The following is an 18,696-nucleotide window of genomic DNA, read 5'->3' as shown; positions in this document are numbered from 1 at the left end:
AATTCAGTATTGTTTTTTTTTCAATTTGAAGCATCTTAAATTATGTTGAATGGACTTGGGCACCTTCAAATTTTATAATGAATCTGGTTGTTAATTTTGAAAGTGGTCTAACTCCATTCTTGATAAGAAAACGCATATTATTCACTTAATAATTGCCACTATTTTAATAGGAACTATAAATTTAACACCCTTAGATACACTTAAGCAGTATGACTCATTAGTATCCTATACGTATATTTTTAAATTCATTGAAACGCAAACCCTTAAATATCTCAAAATAAACGGCTCATTTCAACAAAAAGTACTTGCGTAGAAACCAATATTATTTTTAAGTGGGTCTTTTACTGTAAACCGCCAAAAAATTCAATTCTTTTTTGCATTTTCTTAAAAGAAATTGTCTTAGAAATATGTGAGCAAAAGCATATCACTGAACTTCTAAAATTAACGAAGGTATATTTATTGGTCGGTTGAGTAATACCTGTTTAAACTGTTTTATCTTCAATTTCCACTATTTGGGAACGGTCTAACAACGCGTGGTAAAAATAATTAAACATTACACATGTACAGGTCTGAAACTACTAGTGTCTTTTCCATAATTGAGTCACTGTTAGAAATGGCAAGGCCTTCCCTTTAAAATGATTTTGTTTTATGTCGATCCGACTGTCCGTTTTGAAGATATCGTTATTTAAATGAAAAAATAATTTTTAAAATTCCACTCTACGTCTTAGAAAAATCTATTAACGCATATTAAAAGCACTAGAATTGTAAATTTACACTGTTAGAATTGATTTATGTCGATCTGATCTTCCGTTTTCCGTTTATTTCCAAGAATTTACTACGCACTGTTTAGTATTTACACGCATGGTCAACGACCTCTCGCCGATGTCAACAATGAAAAGTAAACAAATGCAATCGACTTGAAACAAAAATTATTATGTCTCCGGAACTAATTACTTTAGCGACTTCAAACAAGTTTCATTTTAAAGGGCTTTTCATCCTCTATCCAACGAATGTAACAATTATTACTATTTATGCTGTCTTCTATATTTATTTTGATATTTACTTTGACCCTGTATACCTAAAGAAGTTTCAGCAATTCCAATTAATTATATGCCTGGTGTGCCATAAAACTGAATTATAAATTGTTTATTTAATGGAAAATGAATTTAAATTTGTACACAGGATGTTTGTTCAATTACTAACCAGCATTTTCTCGCAAATAATTGTTTTTCCAAAACTAAATACGATATATTTACTTGAAACAATATTCTTTTATCTTCTATCCCATGAAAATTTAAAAATTTTGACGTAGTTTGTAAATTACCTGTATGAAGTTGAGGTACTAAGTATGCACATTTAGAATAAAATTATTGAATATTTTGGTGCAGGTTTTTAAAATGCATGCTTTGAGAAGAAATATGTGACATAAAAGAGAAAGATATCGTAGAAATAAACTTAAAAACACATCTTTGTATAGATATAATGCAAAAATTAAAATTTTTTTGTCGCGTAAAAGAGAAAAATAAAGACTGGTCATTTGACCAGTGTTAATAGGAATGGCTATACACGAAGTGTCGGCAGGTTTACTGTTAGAAAGCAAGTAAATCTGTTTAAGAAAGAGGTGCAATCGTACTTTGCATCCACGCGCATATATCTAAATGCATAAGAGATACGAGATTGAGATTTGGAATCGACTCGACTATGCAGTCTGTCCTAGTTCCATGGGGCGCTCTGCATATTCTGTGACTTCGAAAAATTCCACGCCCTTTCAGAAAATCCTCCTTAGCTTCGAGTTCAGGCGATATTTCGCGGACAATTGCTTGAGCTTTCGCTCGAATCGGATATCTTTCTTTTATTCCAACACGTTCCACGTTATTTCCGGTCGTACATCGAAACGGATAAAGCGTTGCGCCTTTGACAACAATTTGCCGCGTTTCTATTTCGATGGAAGCAGAACGAAGAGTTTAGAAAAAAAAGAATATCTTCTTTGTCGTCAAATACGCTTCGCTTTAGAGCAGTGCTTGCAACAAGCCATTCCGTGCTATGGAACAATAAACGAACAACGGTACGTAAAACCATGCAAGGGCAGTAAAAAGAAGAAACTCAAACGGGAAACCGCGGCGAAGGGCGAAGTTGAGGGAATCTTGAAGGCTTTATCCTGAGGGCTTTAGGCAGCTGTTTCGGGGTTTCTTGACGACAGTCAACGTAAGCGAAAGTGCTGTTTATGGGAACCACTATGGCGAGTTACAGTACAGCTTTTAGTTCCCAGCTTTGAACGCGTTTCAAAGGTGCGGAAATTCAGTCGTGGAAGAATAGCCATCGATTCGTCGCGAGAGTACAATCTTCAGTTTCAAGGACAACGATTTGCCACTCCTGAACAAGTTTCTTGGATCTTCCGACTGACAGTATCATCAGAGAATCTGTAAACAAAAGACGGTGAAACAGCTTTAATCGATAATGGAACATTGTTGCAGCATATAAGATTGTAAGTATTCGATTATAAAACAACTGTAATTTTAAAATGAAATTGATTATCAACGATTGTAATCCGATTAAAAGTGGAAATTCAAATTACATGTACGTAGAAATAATATAGTATACAGGGTGTTCGGCCACCCCTGCAAAAAATTTTAGTGGGAGATTCTAGAGGTCAAAATAAAACGAAAATCAAGAATGTCAATTTCCTGACTGAGGCTTCGTTAAAAATTTATTAACAAAATTAAATTAAAACATTTCAAATCGTTCTGAAAAAATTATATTCAGTTGCGGGAGTCAATTAGAATCATACTTGGTGAATACATATACCCTCGAAATCTTACCCACTTTCGAGAAAAAAATTCGTGTAGGTACTGAAATTTTTAAACGAAATTAAAAAATTTCAAATCATACTAAAAAAATTGTGTTTAGTTACAGGGGTCAATTACAAGCATTTTTGGTGAATAGACATACTCCCGAAATTCTACACTATCGAGAAAAAAATTCCTTACCGAAAATATAATGTCTGACCATGAATGAATTATTCCCCTGAAATGTGTTTCAAATCATTCTGAAAAAATTATTTTCAGTTCCGGGGGGCAATCACAATTATTTTTGGTCAATAGACATACCCCCGAAATGCTACGCATTTTCTAGAAAAAAATTCAGTACGGGCGGAATTTTAAACGTTAATAACTTTTTAACGAAGCCTCCATCGACAAATTGCTGTTCTTGATTTTCATCCTATTTTGGCTTCTAGAATTTCCCATTAAAATTTTTTCCCAGGGGTGGCGGAACACCCTGTATAGGTGTACATTAATTATAAGTTTTTTTTGGTAGAAAAATTGTAAAAGTTGCGGTAAATTGTTACAGGGATAGGTTGTTATGTGGTCACATTTTTAATTTTAATTTTAATTGGAATATTTTAAATACGTTTATTTTACAGTATCTACAGGTTGTAAAGAAATTGTGTATGTCACCGAATAGATTTTGACTCGATAAAGACTTTTTACAGCTTCCTTTATTATCAGACACAACGTTTAACCCTTTTCATTTGATAATTATTTCAACATTTCATTCCAAGAACTTTGTAATTAAAAATAGATTTTTTCAAATAAGTTTACAATTGCCCTTTCGTGTAAAAAGGAAATATGAGATTTGTTATTTCACGTCACCCCCTATCCCTAAAAGTGTGACGTAATTTATAAATGACGCGTTACTAAACTTTGTTGAGTTACGTACATTGCAGAAAAGAAATTTATGAAAATGCTTATTAAGGTAGACGAAAGTATGACATTTGACAGTAATTCACTGACGGTTAAAGATTTATGGTCCTGTTGGTCTTCGATTGCAGAGTGCTTGGTAACTGAATTTATACGTGTTCGACGTTAAATTCGGTTTCCCCGTGAAAGGGAATTCAGATGGGAAATAGGATGAAATATTTCCCCGTTTCCTTCCGTGTTGTAGAAGGGAGACGCAAGGCGACAAGGGGCAAATGAAAGACGAAGACGCATATTTTTGAGTTCTAATTTCCTTAAACCTACTATTGACTTCTGCCCTAAATTTTTCTTTACTGCGAACCCACGTAACATTGCATATATGTATGTATAGTTGATGAAATTAACGAATGAAAGTTTCTAAAACGATATCTCCCGCCCTCACCCATAGAAGGACACACTCAACTTCCACCTTTCTCACAAGTACTCGACCAGATCATTAAACGTTCCCCTTTCCTTTCCTTTTCTGTCCTCCTGCTATTTCGCGCATTTCTTTCCACGCCAGCAAACCGCCACAGTTATAAAGCATTTTTAAATTTTCCTGTTTGATGTATCAGCTTGAAGCGAACATGATTAATGTGTATCAATTAAAGATTACTGCGTATGCATTCTATTTATCATTAATCAACGCGTCTTCAATTTACCCAACATTTTGTGATTTAAACACTTTAACTGCCATGTCATCCATACGTGGGTGACAGGACTTTTCACTATGGAATTAAAACAATTAATTTTTAAGTCGAGATGTTAAAGAAAATAAATTTGACTAGGATTTGTGAATTTTAGTGAGGTTACAAAAGTAAGTACTAACAATGAGTGGTGTTTGTATGGCCGTGTTGGTCATCCAACAGCGCAATGGATGAAAAATAAGAATCCACCAATTGCAATAATCTACCCCATTCTCCACATGTTTCTCAAAAAGAGTATCAAACCAAATTAATTTTTGAAAAATCAACGAACATGGTTCTCTAAAAAAAGGTGGGATAGTGGTTTCGAGGCGGAGAATGTATGCAAAACACCTGGAACTTTCGCGGGAGTTCGGTCAGTCGTGAAACGTTTCGCCGTTGTTTTAACTTTGGAACTGTTTTCTCATAAACCAAGGACTTTATCGCTCCCTCGACCCGGCGCGTCCTTGAGGCTGTGCCCCACATAAAGGCAGAGTCGTGCGTTACGCGTACACACGTCTAAGGGTGGCAAAGGTTGCGGGTAGTGTGTGGGCGCTGAGCCGGGATCGCTCGTAGCCGACGGCTATAAAAATATGACCGTGGAGCCTTCGGTGGTCACGCGAATCCAAGGACGATAGGAATATGCTTTTAACCACCTTTCTGTCTGCAAGGTAAAAACTTCTTTTGTATCGCAATCGTTTGAAAACCGATCTCAGCGTGTTACTGGACACGCGATGAACGCGCCACGCCCATTTTCATGGGCTTGTACGCCTTTTCGCAGTTCATGCAGTTAACCCGTTCAAAGAGCTCGTTTTTATAATTGCCGTTCGATCTCTTTTTCATTCCCGCGTTGAAGGACGCGATAAACCACCTAGAGCAGCTGGTCCATTAGTAGGGATCGATGTCTACTTTTGGATCTTCATGGCTTTCTGGCGCGCAACATGGAGACGCATGTATCTTCGGACGAGATAATTTGAAAATAACAATGGTGTTTACGGCTTTTTATCGATCCGTCGTCGGGAATTACGTTGTTGCTTCGCTCATTCGAAGTATCATCGATTCGCTGTTCAGTAAAATTTTTAAATAACCATTAAAACATTGCTATACAGAGTGTTCAGCCACACCTGGGAAAAATTTTAATGAGAGATTCTAGAGGCCAAAATAAGACGAAAAGCAAGAATAACAACTTCTTCATTGAGGCTTCGTTAAAAAGTTATTAACGTTTAAAGTTCCCACTGTATTGAATTTTTTTCTCAAAAATGCGCAGGAATTCGGGTGTATGTCTTTTGACCAAAAATGCTTGTAATTGACCCCTGTAACTGAAAATATTTTTTCCAGACCGATTTGGAATTTTTTAATTCCACCGAAAAGTTTTAACACCCACGCGAATTTTTTTCTCGAAACTGAGTAGGATTTCGGAGGTATGTCTATTCACCAGAAATGCTTGTAGTTGATCCTCGCAACTGAAAATAATTTTTCCAGAACGATTTGCAATTTTTTAATTTTGTCGAAAAATTTGTCCACCTTTCTGAATTTTTTTCTCGAAAGTACGTAGGATTTTTGTGGTATGTGTATTCACCAAAAATGATTGTAATTGATCCTTGCAACTAAAAATAATTTTTTTAGTATGATTTGAAATTTTTTAATTTCGTCTAAAAATTTCAGTACCTACCCGAATTTTTTTCTCGAAAGTGGATGAGATTTCAAGGGTATATGTATTCACCAAGTATGATTCTAATTGACTCCCGCAACTGAATATAATTTTTTCAGAACGATTTGAATGTTTTTAATTTAATTTTGTTAATAACTTTTTAACAAAACCTCAGTCAAGAATTTGATATTCTTGAGTTTCGTCTTATTTTGGCCTCTGAAATCTCCCATTAAAATTTTTCCCAGGGGTGGCCGAATACAAACATCCAAACAGTTAGCCTCGATTAATCAATAGCGTCTATGTTAGATTTTTACTAGCAAAACAAATTAGTTATTAGTTTTCTACTCGAAGTTGCAAGAAGCACAAAGTATAATTTTATCTCATTGAAAAGACAATTCCAAGTAAATTTTCATTAAAATGTGTGTTTCAAAACTAACAAAATAAAAAATAATGACTGCCCACAAAATTTATTAATTATGATCGTTTCTCATTGCAACTTTAGTAATTTTTAGTATTTCTAAACGAGAAAAATGATGGATACTTACGAAACATAGAGATAAAAGTATGGATTTTGACTGAATGAAAAAGAAATTTCTAAACAATCATCAATAAATTGCGGCACTTTTACGAATTGTTTACAGGCAATGTGTGCGTTCAATCGAAATGGCCAGTTTACCATATGCATACAAATAATTTCTTGAACTGTCGAAAACAATTTTTAATAAATTTCTATGTTTCTTCATGACGGAAAAAATAGCGTTATCCCTAACTATGTACGGTACACTGGTGTATGTGAAAACTCAAAAACCATTCAACCGAATTCAATAAAGTTTATTACACATATTTCCAATAACATTCTCCATCGGTTGATGTACGATTGTTTTGAACTTCAAAAAATTGTAAAAATTATACCAGCTTAAAGAAAAAGGGATCTTTCAACGATGTTTTTTTTATCATATCTCGAGAGGTAATTAAAAAAAATATCGATACACCAACCGACAGAGAATGTTATTGAGAATATGTCTACCAACACATTCGTTTGAACGGTTTTTGAGTTGTTTCCAAGTTTCATTCTCGTAAAAGAGGTGAGATTTTTGAGAGCAGTTTAATTTTTGAAACTTATAAAAAAAATATATAGTTCCATTTAAAAAACGGAACTTTACCATCATATCTTTTAAATTAATAACATAAACAAAATTTTCGTTTACGCCAAAATGGAGATCCCATTTTATCCTGCAATTTACATATAAACAATTTTTTCGTATCATCAATAGTTATTGAAATATCGCGACTGTCACACTTTAGCATGGCCACCCTGTATTCATAAATAATTGTAATACTTCGTAAATATTATTTGTATCTGTCGAACTCTTCGAATAAACAAATAAATAACTAGCGTTGGAAACGAGTGACGTCCATAATAATGACTGTGTTAACAGCAGTCGTACCTATTTGCATACTATTTTTGTATATTTAAAAATTTTAACATCGTTTTAAAACTAAAAAGCTACCAAAATAACATTCTTTCCAATCAATAATATAAAAACGTTAACAGGTATCGCTACAATTCTAATATAATGGACGGGTAGACATGTTTTCTACGTGTAATTCAAAGTTGAAGTCGTAAGCTTCTTCAATTGTTCAGATGCGATTTCTACAAACTTGTAAAGCGTGGTTTCGAGAAAAGCGGATTTAATGTTTCCGATTTCCTCTCTTTATTGTACCACATTGTCTTTTTCAATCTCTCTGAATTCTCTCAATTCTTCGTGTTTTGTCCTAAAATTTACATAGGAAATTATAAGACTAAAAGTTATAATAATATACAAAAAGAAAGGATTGATTTTTTGATTGCATAAAAATGTAAAACCCTCTTTTAAATTTACTTTATCGCTTTAACATGGAATCAGTGGGTCGTAATAGTCGCAATGGAGATAGTGCCAGCGCGGCCATAAAATATTAAAATCAGCAAGAACAGTATAATTCACGGGGTAAATTCTACTACACCTACAAATCATTGGTCCGCGGCGACGACGACGACGTAATTTTACGTCGACTTGTCGCGACGTTGTAAAAGTACAGTATATATCTCATACTTGTTTTGACGTAATGTTGATTAGTCTTACACAACAAACGCTAAAAGCTTTCGAACTTCAAGAATTCGGTTCTTTTTTAATCTTACAAAAATTATTTTAAATAACAATCTCTTTTATAACAAAGTAGTTCTAAGGAAAAGATTAATAACGAATTTTCACAGTAGCAGTAGAGGAAATCGATTAATTGTAAAACATTTTCTTATACATTCATACTTTAGACTATTTTATTAAAACTGTGAATTAATTTTATGTGACTGCGTAATTCGTGATTTATGTGTAATATTGCACTCAAAATTTAACTCAAAAACGAAGAAAATATAGTGAAAGAGAAAATATACATTACAACAATATTCGTCTTATAACAATATTAAATTACATCACACTATGATGATATTAATTGGAAATTTTTGATAAAAACAAAAGGTTCGTTTAATTTTCTGTTCCTCAAGTTTCTTTCTTTCCTGCGTAAGCATACTATTCTAACGAGTATTACATATTATTGCCTGTATTAGTTATTATATAGAAGTCTATACGAATTAAATAAATGAATTGTATGTTTTCGCCAGCCAAAGTAGGTGCTTAAACTAAAAAGAAAATTAATTCGTTAAGTTATTTTTTGCGGCACGCTTATGGCCGCACGATTGCGCTTTACGTTGGGGTACTGGTCGACCATAGGGGAACCCCCAAGCAAAGCTGGCCAGTCGGTCGCGGAGAATTACCATGCTTGTGTATTACTTTCGAAACAGTTTTATAAAACATCTCTTCTTTGTTACCTTTGTAATTTCGCTGTGTGGTTTATCAGACCTGAATAAATTACATTTTACATTACTATCGGACCACATTTTTTGAGTACGTAATATCATGTGCTCGTATTAACGCGAGCCACTGCCCGCGGTTTGGATATTAGGACTAACAAAGATATTCATTACCCAAAGGTATATTTATTGCTACACGGCTGGTTGGCCCGGAAGTTCCTGAATTATCAAATGCTTCGTCTCGCTCCCCTTTGAGATCCGACGATAAATTCTTCATCGTGGGGCGGGGGTAAAGACGCAAAAGGACGAGCTAAGAACGAAATCGTCGCGCAGAGAGGCTCGCAAAATGCGAAACAACCAGTTCACTGCGCGTTTGGTCGATGAATTTGAAGTGTACAGCGTAGAATATACACGAACGATATTTTATTTTTACACTCGTATCGCTCCTGTCGCTGTTGACGTAACAGAACTGCCACATATTCGAGATGAAACGCCGTACTTTCGTCTTTATATCGCGATATCATTTCCGTCTTGCACGTTTTATTGGCTTTGCATTCACCTGTGCTTCAGAAGGATCCCCTCGTTTCCCTTGTATTCCCATTTGCCTCGTTACGTTATAAAAGCGCCGTCGAACCGACCTCTCTTCCAGGTTTTTCTTCGACGATTCTCGTTATTGTCCTTCATATTATCCAATTGTGTTTCTGTTTCGTTGACTTTAATACAAAATTTATGTATGCTGTTGTTTCATTTTTCTAACGTTATAACATACACTTCCAAAACTCGAATTGATCATGTCGTATTAATCAAACTGAAAATTGATGCAAACATACCATTTGTGAAAAAGCTACATATCTGCTTTGATTTCTGAACGATTACTAGAACCTTTGGAATAGGCAAACATTGAATATTACTTTGTATTTCACTTACTCTCAGTATTTTTTATACAATTAGACAATTTAATAGTACTTCCCTTTGTGGCGCTGCTTCGCTGAGGATAGAAATTCGTGATATTCGTAGGAGGCAGATATCAATGTCAAATATCAATTAACCTCTTGGGTATCTTATTTGTTAATCTAATTATGCAATCTCCTACTTTACTATGAGTTGTAAAACACGTCTAGAAATTCTACCTTTATCGACAGAATGGACGATCTTTCAATTTTTGTCTATAGGACAGATATATTTGGTCTTTTTAAGGAGTCTTTTATTATATTTTATCGACATCAATTTTCGTCAACAATTATTTCACCGACAATTTTTAATCGCCGTGTCGACTTATAATACGTCTGATTATATTTTAATGTTTCACCTCTTTAACCATTTGCGGACTAAAACAATTTTAATATTTTGCACCAACAGATCAACTGTACTTCCTTTTCATAGCGAACGTACAGTGATGTCGAGTCAAGGAGAGTTATAGCACATAACCTATCAGTAAAGAAGAAATCACAGTAGGAGGCCAAAAAATTGACAGTCTAGACAGTAATGCCTCCTTAACGAAAGTAACAATCGTGAACTCGATGCTACCTCTCTCTATAGCGTTCGCGTCACGGTGAGCTAGCGAACGTTAATGAGGGATCGCTGAACCGAGAAGTGAAAGCAGGTTCGTTACTTTGTATACGCAGTTCGTACTGTGCGCAGGTGTCCAAGAATTCGAAGTTACAATGGTCGCGCGAGTAATAATCCTGAACATTGAGGAAAGTAGGGTTCTCGAGGCACTCGGTTGCTTGGTGTATGCCGCGAAATCAGGAATCGAGACCTCCGGTTTTTTCCACAGCACCGCGGCGGCGCGACGCACGGTCTCCAGCTCAGCGGCTCGATTCAATTCGCCTCACTCGTTGCGTAATTACAATCAACGTAATGACGTTTCCCCGGCGCGGCGGTGCCTTGTTCCCAGCATTTCGTCGACGTTCTTTTTTTTCCAGTCCCGCTACCGCATTATTGCCCTGATTGCCGGCTCTGATTGTACACGTCGGAGGTGAACTATTTCCTGGCGCGCGCAAATTGAATATTAAAAGTATCGTCGAGACGCAGCCATGCGTTGTTCGCGAAACGGTCTCTCGGTGAAACGATCGCGTTGTCTCGTTGTCAACTTGTCTCATTATCGGTCATTACGTCGTTATCGGCCCGCTGAAAAGTTGCTTTCGCTCGTATTGTGAAGCACGGCGAAGATGGATGATCGAGGTCGGGGCTCCCGTGCATAGTGTACAGTGCGTTTCGCGCAACTGGAACGGATTGAATCGTGTAAAGGATTATAGAAACGAAAGAAAGTGACGAGGCAACGTTGAATTCGCGCCATTATGCGCTTATATTCGCGTGTGTACGATTCTAAAGTTGCGCGTTATTCATAGTAACCAACATCGTGTATTTATACTTTTATCGACGCGGTTTCTAGTTTGCTCTATGGAAATTTGCAATATCTTTCTTTTCGAAGTTAACTATTCGGAGATACATAAATGTTATATAGTATAGAAATGAAACGGCTCGCTCGTACACTGAGAAAATTATCTAGTAATTATTCTGGTGGAAAAAATTACTTTGTAGAATTTTAACGGTAGCAAAATAAAACAAATTCCAGGTAAAATGCCAGGTTGTTGCAAGCTTCTTCTGTATTATAGAGTAATTTTTAATAGGAAATTCTCTATATGTACTTTTCGTCGTATATACAGGGTGTTCGGTCACCCCTGAGAAAAATTTTAACACTAGATTTACGGAAGCGGATGTCAGATTGCATATTTAAAATTGCAGAACGCGTAAATATTATTTTTTAACAACTTATGTTGAATTTGTTTGGTGCATGGATACATATTCTAATTAAAAGAAAAATCGTATTTTAAGGTAATCGTCAACATGAAAGGTATCAATAAATATACGTGCGATCAATACCCGTATATCTAGTGTTAATCGGAGATTCTAGAGGTCAAAATAACACGAAAATCAAGAATATCAATTTCTTGACTGAGGCTTCGTTAATAAGTTACTAAAAAATTAAATTACAAAATTTCAAATCATTCTGAAAAAATTATTTTTGGTTGCGGGGCTCAATTACAATTATTTTTTATGAATACACATACCCTTGAAATCCTACGCACTTTCCAGAAAAAAATTCTTTACTGAAAATCTAATATCAGGCCAGAAATGCTTACCTGAAATTTCATGGGAATCTTTAAAATGTCATAACTTCTGAACAGATTGCAGGATTTTAATTTTTCAAAATGCAAACATCGCGTAATTTAGTGAAGAATATGTAGAAATTCTAGCAATATTGAAAAAATTGTTCCTTAACTTTCGTAAAGTGAGAAAACCTCCATTAACACCTTCACTGCCAAATCAAAACCGTACAATATTCTGCATAAGTAAAATTTTGATTTTAGGTCATTGTAAGCTACATATATCCTAGAATTTTTTTCAATATTTATTTTTGCAACCTTATTACAATTTACACATTCTATCCAAAATTTCTCTCAACGTCGTAACGTGAGAATTAATTTTTCTAATCTTATAGTGACAAATCCTGTCACACGTACTAATTTGTTGATGGAGGCTTCCTGTGGCGCTGCATTGCTGGCAGTTAGGATCTCGTGAGAATCGTAGGAGGACAGAAAAGGAAAGGAGGGGGCGCGTTTCGTCCGGGACTGCTAGTTTGAGCATCTTCTTCAATAAAGACATTTTTTGAAAATATCTCGAGATCTAATAATTTTTCTGCCATGGCACCCTAATCATTTTTTACTTAGAATGAACAGAAGAATCGATCTGTGTAAAAAAAATATGCATTTCTATTTAAAGAAATGATGCAATTGTTAATTGCACATGCACTGCTGCATCTAAAAAAAATGTAAAGGCCTACGAATATAGTGCTCTTCGAACCATTTATCTTTCTCCTTCGGCATTTTTTCGTAAATGCAATAATAACGGAGTTATGACTTGAAACAATTGCGTGGACCACCCTGTATAGCAACCGAGGGGTCGGTCGAGCGCTTGTGAGAGCTCTACCCCTCTGGTGGCGAGCGTGGGAGGCGAGTCCACACGTCCAATACCTGTGAGTCAGCGGACTGCAACAGGAATGGGGATGTAAACACGCTGTGCCTTCTTCTCGTGGAAGAATGGTACTTCGACTGTACCCTTAAAAAAGAACACTTCGTATACAGAATTTCGTAATTGATTTTTGTGCAATTTTGTATCCAGGTCACCTCGAAATATCGTGAAGAAAGACGAATCTGTGATGGAAGTTAGTATTTTTACCAGTTACATCCCTCAGCTCTACCGACTCTAGATTGCAAGAATGTTTCTTCAAATATGTTGCCATCGAACTTGTTACTCGAGAGTTTTAATATTTGTTTCATTAAAGAAATAACTCGTATATACGAGTGACAGACCTTTTCTCCAAGTGTTTTAAAAAACATGGACGAGGGGGCGGATGTTGAAGAAACTAAATCCAACTGTCTCGAAGCAAAGTCTTGGTAAAAATGTACTTTTAATGCCAGTAATTCTCTGGAAACCTGTTTAAATGGCTCCGAGCAAAAGGGTGACCGGAAAGCGAATACAAAATACTCTCATCGGTTTTCCTTCGCTATTTGCGCGGGAAACTTCATGATCTCTGCATCAACTGTTCCGCGCAGCGGGGACACACGGACAATCTGATAAACAGAATTGGCTCGTTACCTCTTAATTGTACGATCGCCATTCCGCGTCAGGATTCAAACGACACGTAATCGTATTCGCGAAATCGTTACGCCGGAACGCGAACGATCGGTTTTAATAACGCGGGCCGGGAGCCCGTTAACAATCAACGGAATACGCGTCGGTTGTCCAGGGCTAATTAATTTTTCAGAACGCTTCAGATACCGTGGAACACTCTTCATTAACGAAATCGGTCGTTATCTTTGCGAACCGACAGTCCTGGCATCAGCCACCCGGGAACACGATTTCCGTGGACGTGGAATAACGTGCTGGCCGCACGAGAGATCGTATTTTCGACAGTGGATTACCCATTCGAGGTTTACGTTCTCATGGCGCACACTCGACATCCGAGGTACGAGTGTCTTGGCCGTGATCGTTCCATTTCCGCCTCCATCAGCGACACCGATTCTGCTCACTGCCGCTGTCTCGCCCATCGCTAATCCGCCCCCCTGCTATTAATAACAAGAACGAGCGAAGGTGGTCGACGGGGATCGGACGAAACGCGAACGGGAAATGCTTTTCCATTTGCCTCTACGCGTCGGTTGTACCCTAAACGCATTTCTCATTTTCGTTAGGGAAACACGGGCATTAGATCTGAAGCGAAATTAAGGGGGTATTCCAGTCTGGAGTTTCATTTCTTTGGTCCTTTTAAGAATTTTTTTTACAAAAATTATATTATTATTATTCAAGTAATGTTTTTACACATCTTAGTGCTTAGAAACTTTAACGCGTTCTTCTCGTAACGCAATTTTGTCACCTGGCATAGATAAAATCTCAAAAGCTGCCTGAGTAAATGTTCTGAATACAAATTATTCTATGTATTACTAGTTCTCGTTGATACCAGTATTATATTCTTGTGCTAAGTAAATCATAGTTTTTTTTATTAAAAAATTGCCAAAAAAGATACGAAATTCTGGAATTTTCACTTTCAGCATTCGTCATCTTGTCCTGAGAGTCCTAATCATCTACGGCAGCGAGACATAAGTTTTAAATATGTATAATGTGTAATAATTACTTAAAACTGAATAAAAAGTGCAAATGTATGACTAAAATATAGTTAAATAAACAAGAAAAATTCACAACGTTAGACTTAGCATTCGCTTTAAAAAAATTCATGAAAATTGCTAAATTTCACAAATACTACACAGAAATGACCCCTTAAGGGAGTATTCTAGTCTAGAGTTTCATTTCTTTGGACTTCTTACGAATTTTTTGAAAAAAAAGTGTAAGTTAATTTTTCCTACATATTTATTTATGTTTTATAAATGTTCACAATTTTTTTCAAGGGAAAATAATCAAAACTAACTGAATTATATGTCCTAAATAAAATGTCCTACTGACTGACACGATTTCGATCATTCTGGTCGTCTGAAATGAAAATATCAAAAGGTTTCTCGATTAGCATGATTATGATTATGGTGTGAACCAAACCTATAAAAAACAAAATTTCCTTATTGTTTTTTCAGCTCTCTGAACATGAAAAAAGTCAAGAAAATCGATATTCAAAATTCAGAATGTCGCCGTTTTGTACATTTTCACTATTTTTTTTTCTTTTGGTTTAATATACTTCAAACAGTTTTGAATATTTTCACTTGAAAAGATCGTGAACATTCGTAAAACATAAATGAATATATACGCAAAATGTAAAAATTAAAAAACATATTGTACTTTTTTTGTAAAACTTGTCTGAAATGAGAATATAATGATTCTTGATTAGTATGATTGCGTTTCGGGTGTGAACCAAAATTATAAAACAATAGTGCAAAATAATAAAATGGTGACACTTTGAATTTTGAATGAAAATCTTGAATAATTATAAATGCATACTGCAACAATTTATAAAAGATGTTTTCATTATTTTGTTGTATCTTCGTTTAGAAAAGTGTTACAACTTGTTCCAATTTCTATAACCACCCTGTATACGCGGTGATCGGCCACACCTGGCAGAAATTTTAATGGGAGATTCTGGAGGCCAAAATAAGACGAAAAGTTACCAAAAAATTAAATTACAAAATTTTAAATCATTCCGAAAAAATTATGTTTGGTTGTCGAGACTAATAACAATCGTTTTTGGTGAACAGACATACTCCCAAATTCCTACTCACTTTCGAGAAAAAAATTCGAAAACGTATGAAATTTTTCTCAAAATTAAAAAATTTCAAATCGTTCTAAAAAAATTATGTTTGGTTGCGGGAGTCGATTACAATCATTTCTGGTGAATAGACATACCCCCAAATTCCTACTCACTTTCGAGACAAAAATTCGAAAAGGTATGAAACTTTTCGACAAAATTAAAAAATTTCAAATCGTTCTAAAAAAATTATTTTTGGTTGCAGGGGTAAATTACAATCATTTTTGATGGATATACATACTCCCAAATTCCTACTCACTTTCGAGTCAAAAATTCGAAAAGGTATGAAACTTTTCGACAAAATTAAAAAATTTCAAATCGTTCTAAAAAAATTATGTTTGGTTGCGGGAGTCGATTACAATCATTTCTGGTGAATAGACGTACCCCCAAAATCCTACGTACTTTCGAGAAAAAAATTCTTTACCGAAAATATACTGTGTGACCGGAAATGTTTCTACATATAACTTTTTAACGAAGCCTCAATCAACAAATTGGTATTCTTGTTTTTCGTCTTATTTTGGCCTCTAGAATCTTTCATTAAACTTTTTCCCAGAGGTGGCCGAACAGCCTGTATATGATATGGAAGTCAAAGTCAGACAAACTGTAATTTCATCATCGTTTTTGTGAGTTTAAAGTGAAGACAGGATATACTCACGTTGGAACATTTTACTATACGAATTGAAAATTCCGGTTGTACCTGTTGCTTAAATTATTATAGATGTGGTCGATAAAATATTTTCATAGATATAAATGGCACCATTGAAACTACTATGGACCCGGTGATTTCGATTGTGGAATTTATTCATACATATAATACAGCGTGAAAGCGGTATGTTCAACCGAGCGAGTGGGTCGATTACTTGAAATGGCCTGTACCGCCGCTACTAGCAGCTCATTATCATGTCAATTATAAAACGCCCATCCTAGCAATAATCTTATTTTATAAAAGAGCTTTATACGTTCGTGTTACATCGGATTTTTAAAAAACCAACATTTAAAATTAGAAGAGAATTTAATCCGAATAATTAATCTTTCTTTATTGAAACAAAAGAATAGCAACTTGATACGGTTGATATTCCAGGGTTAAAACTTCATTTATACAGTTTGTTCTGTTCGGTCAGCTTAGGCTTTTTCGCTTTTTTTATGTGGCCAATGCGGAGACGTTACTTCGTCGCAAAAGTCTTCGAATATTCCGTATCCGGCAAAGGTATAGCCGAATAAGGGGGTGAAATGTGTCTCCAAACCAAATTGAACGTACGATGGCTCATTCGATAGCTTATCGAAAGAAAACCCTATGTGCCAATTTTTAACTCGAAATCTCGACGGTGGGGGTAGTAATGGGGTGAGAAATTTTTTATTTTTGCCCATTTTGAGAGTCTCTGGGTTAAAAAATAAAAATATCTCACATTTTTACCCCTTTCTGTACGTACTATTTACGAGAGAATGTAATAATAGAGAAAATCTTGAATTGTTTCATCTATTTATTAAACCTAAATACGGAATCAAAGTTCATTCTCAAAAATATGAAAAAATCGAGTATACTCGACGAAACGCCTTGTCCTCTGTTTGGTTTTAGACTTTTTGGAAATATGAAAGTACATATGACTACTCGTGTTAATCCTCCGTTAGATGTACGGATTTAGTGACATTATAATTAATTTTTTTTTTTACAATACTTATTGATAGGATTACATCCCCCATAATTGAGGATTTCTTTATCCTACAATATCTAACGCTCAGCCTCAACGGTAGAGGTGTAACATATTGTTTTTCTCGGCCAGAACAGTTGTGTTTGCATCCCTTGAAATTAATTTATTACGTCGCCAGGTGCGGTACCAGTGATGCTAACTCTCTTAACAGGTAACAATGTTGGTCGAGCGAGTGTGGATAAAGGGAAAGAAACGAAATAGGAAATGAAGGTGCGAGTCGAACAAGTTTTTTGTTCCAAGTGACCCAATTAATTCAGCGAGAATTCGCGCCGTCCACTGTCGCGTAACCACAGCCGATGTATGAAAAAATTCGAAAATATTTCCAACAACCGTGTAACATTTTATTGACTATAGCTCCACTTTAATTAATTCCTTCTGTAATGCAACTTCTCTGTTTCTTTATTTCTGTGCAATTGTTTAAGAGCACATTGCACTATAATTTATTAGTTATTGCATTCTAATATTAAAATAACTTGATTATACAGGGAGTTCGGCTACCCTTGAGAAAAATTTTTATGGGAGATTCTAGAGGCCAAAATAAGACGAAAATCAAGGATACTAATTTATTGATTCGTTAAAAAGTTATAGAAACATATCCGGCCACACAGTATATTTTCGGTAAAGAATTTTTTTCTCGAAAGTATGTAGGATTTCGGGGGTATGTGTATTCACCGAAAATGATTGTAATTGACCCCTGCAACAGAAAATAATTTTTTCAAAATTAATTTAAATTTTTTTTCGCCGAAAAATTTCAGCAGCCTCTTGTCGATTTTTCTTAAAAATTCATTTTTCATTTTTAATAAATTTGTTTGACACGCTACGGAAATTTCGTTTAATACTTTGTTGTAGATACCCATAAACTCTACTTCAGAAAAATATTTTATTGAAATATATTCACTATTGTAGGAGTTATGGCCGTTTGAAAATTGGACCATTTTTGTCGGGTTTTTCTCACTTTACGGGGTTAAGGAACAACTATTTCAATATTGTTAGAATTTCTACATATTCTCCACTAAAATACGCGTTGTTTGCCGATTGAAACATTAAAATCGTCCAATCCGTTCAGAAGTTATGACATTTTTAAAAATCGCATGAAATTTCAAAGTAACATTTCTGGCCAGAAATTATATTTTCGGTAAGGAATTTTTTTCTCGAAAACGCATAAGAATTCGGGGGTATGTCTATTGACCGAAAATGATTGCAATTGACCTTTGCAACTGAAAATATTTTCTCCATAACGATTTAAAATTTTTTAATTTA

The 18,696-nt window shown here is 35.2% G+C and overlaps 1 protein-coding gene across 2 annotated transcripts in view; it reads left to right on the top strand.

Annotated features, from left to right (window-relative positions):
• The window catches only part of LOC122401933 (glutamate receptor 1-like), a 458,535-nt gene that overhangs the window by 192,017 nt on the left and 247,822 nt on the right, over window positions 1-18,696 (top strand). The window lies entirely within an intron of this gene.

Source organism: Colletes gigas, unplaced genomic scaffold, assembly GCF_013123115.1.
Source record: "Colletes gigas isolate AHSC1104 unplaced genomic scaffold, ASM1312311v1 Colletes_gigas_Sc00030, whole genome shotgun sequence".
NCBI lineage: Eukaryota > Metazoa > Arthropoda > Insecta > Hymenoptera > Colletidae > Colletes > Colletes gigas.
This window is presented reverse-complemented; position numbering and strand designations above follow the sequence as displayed.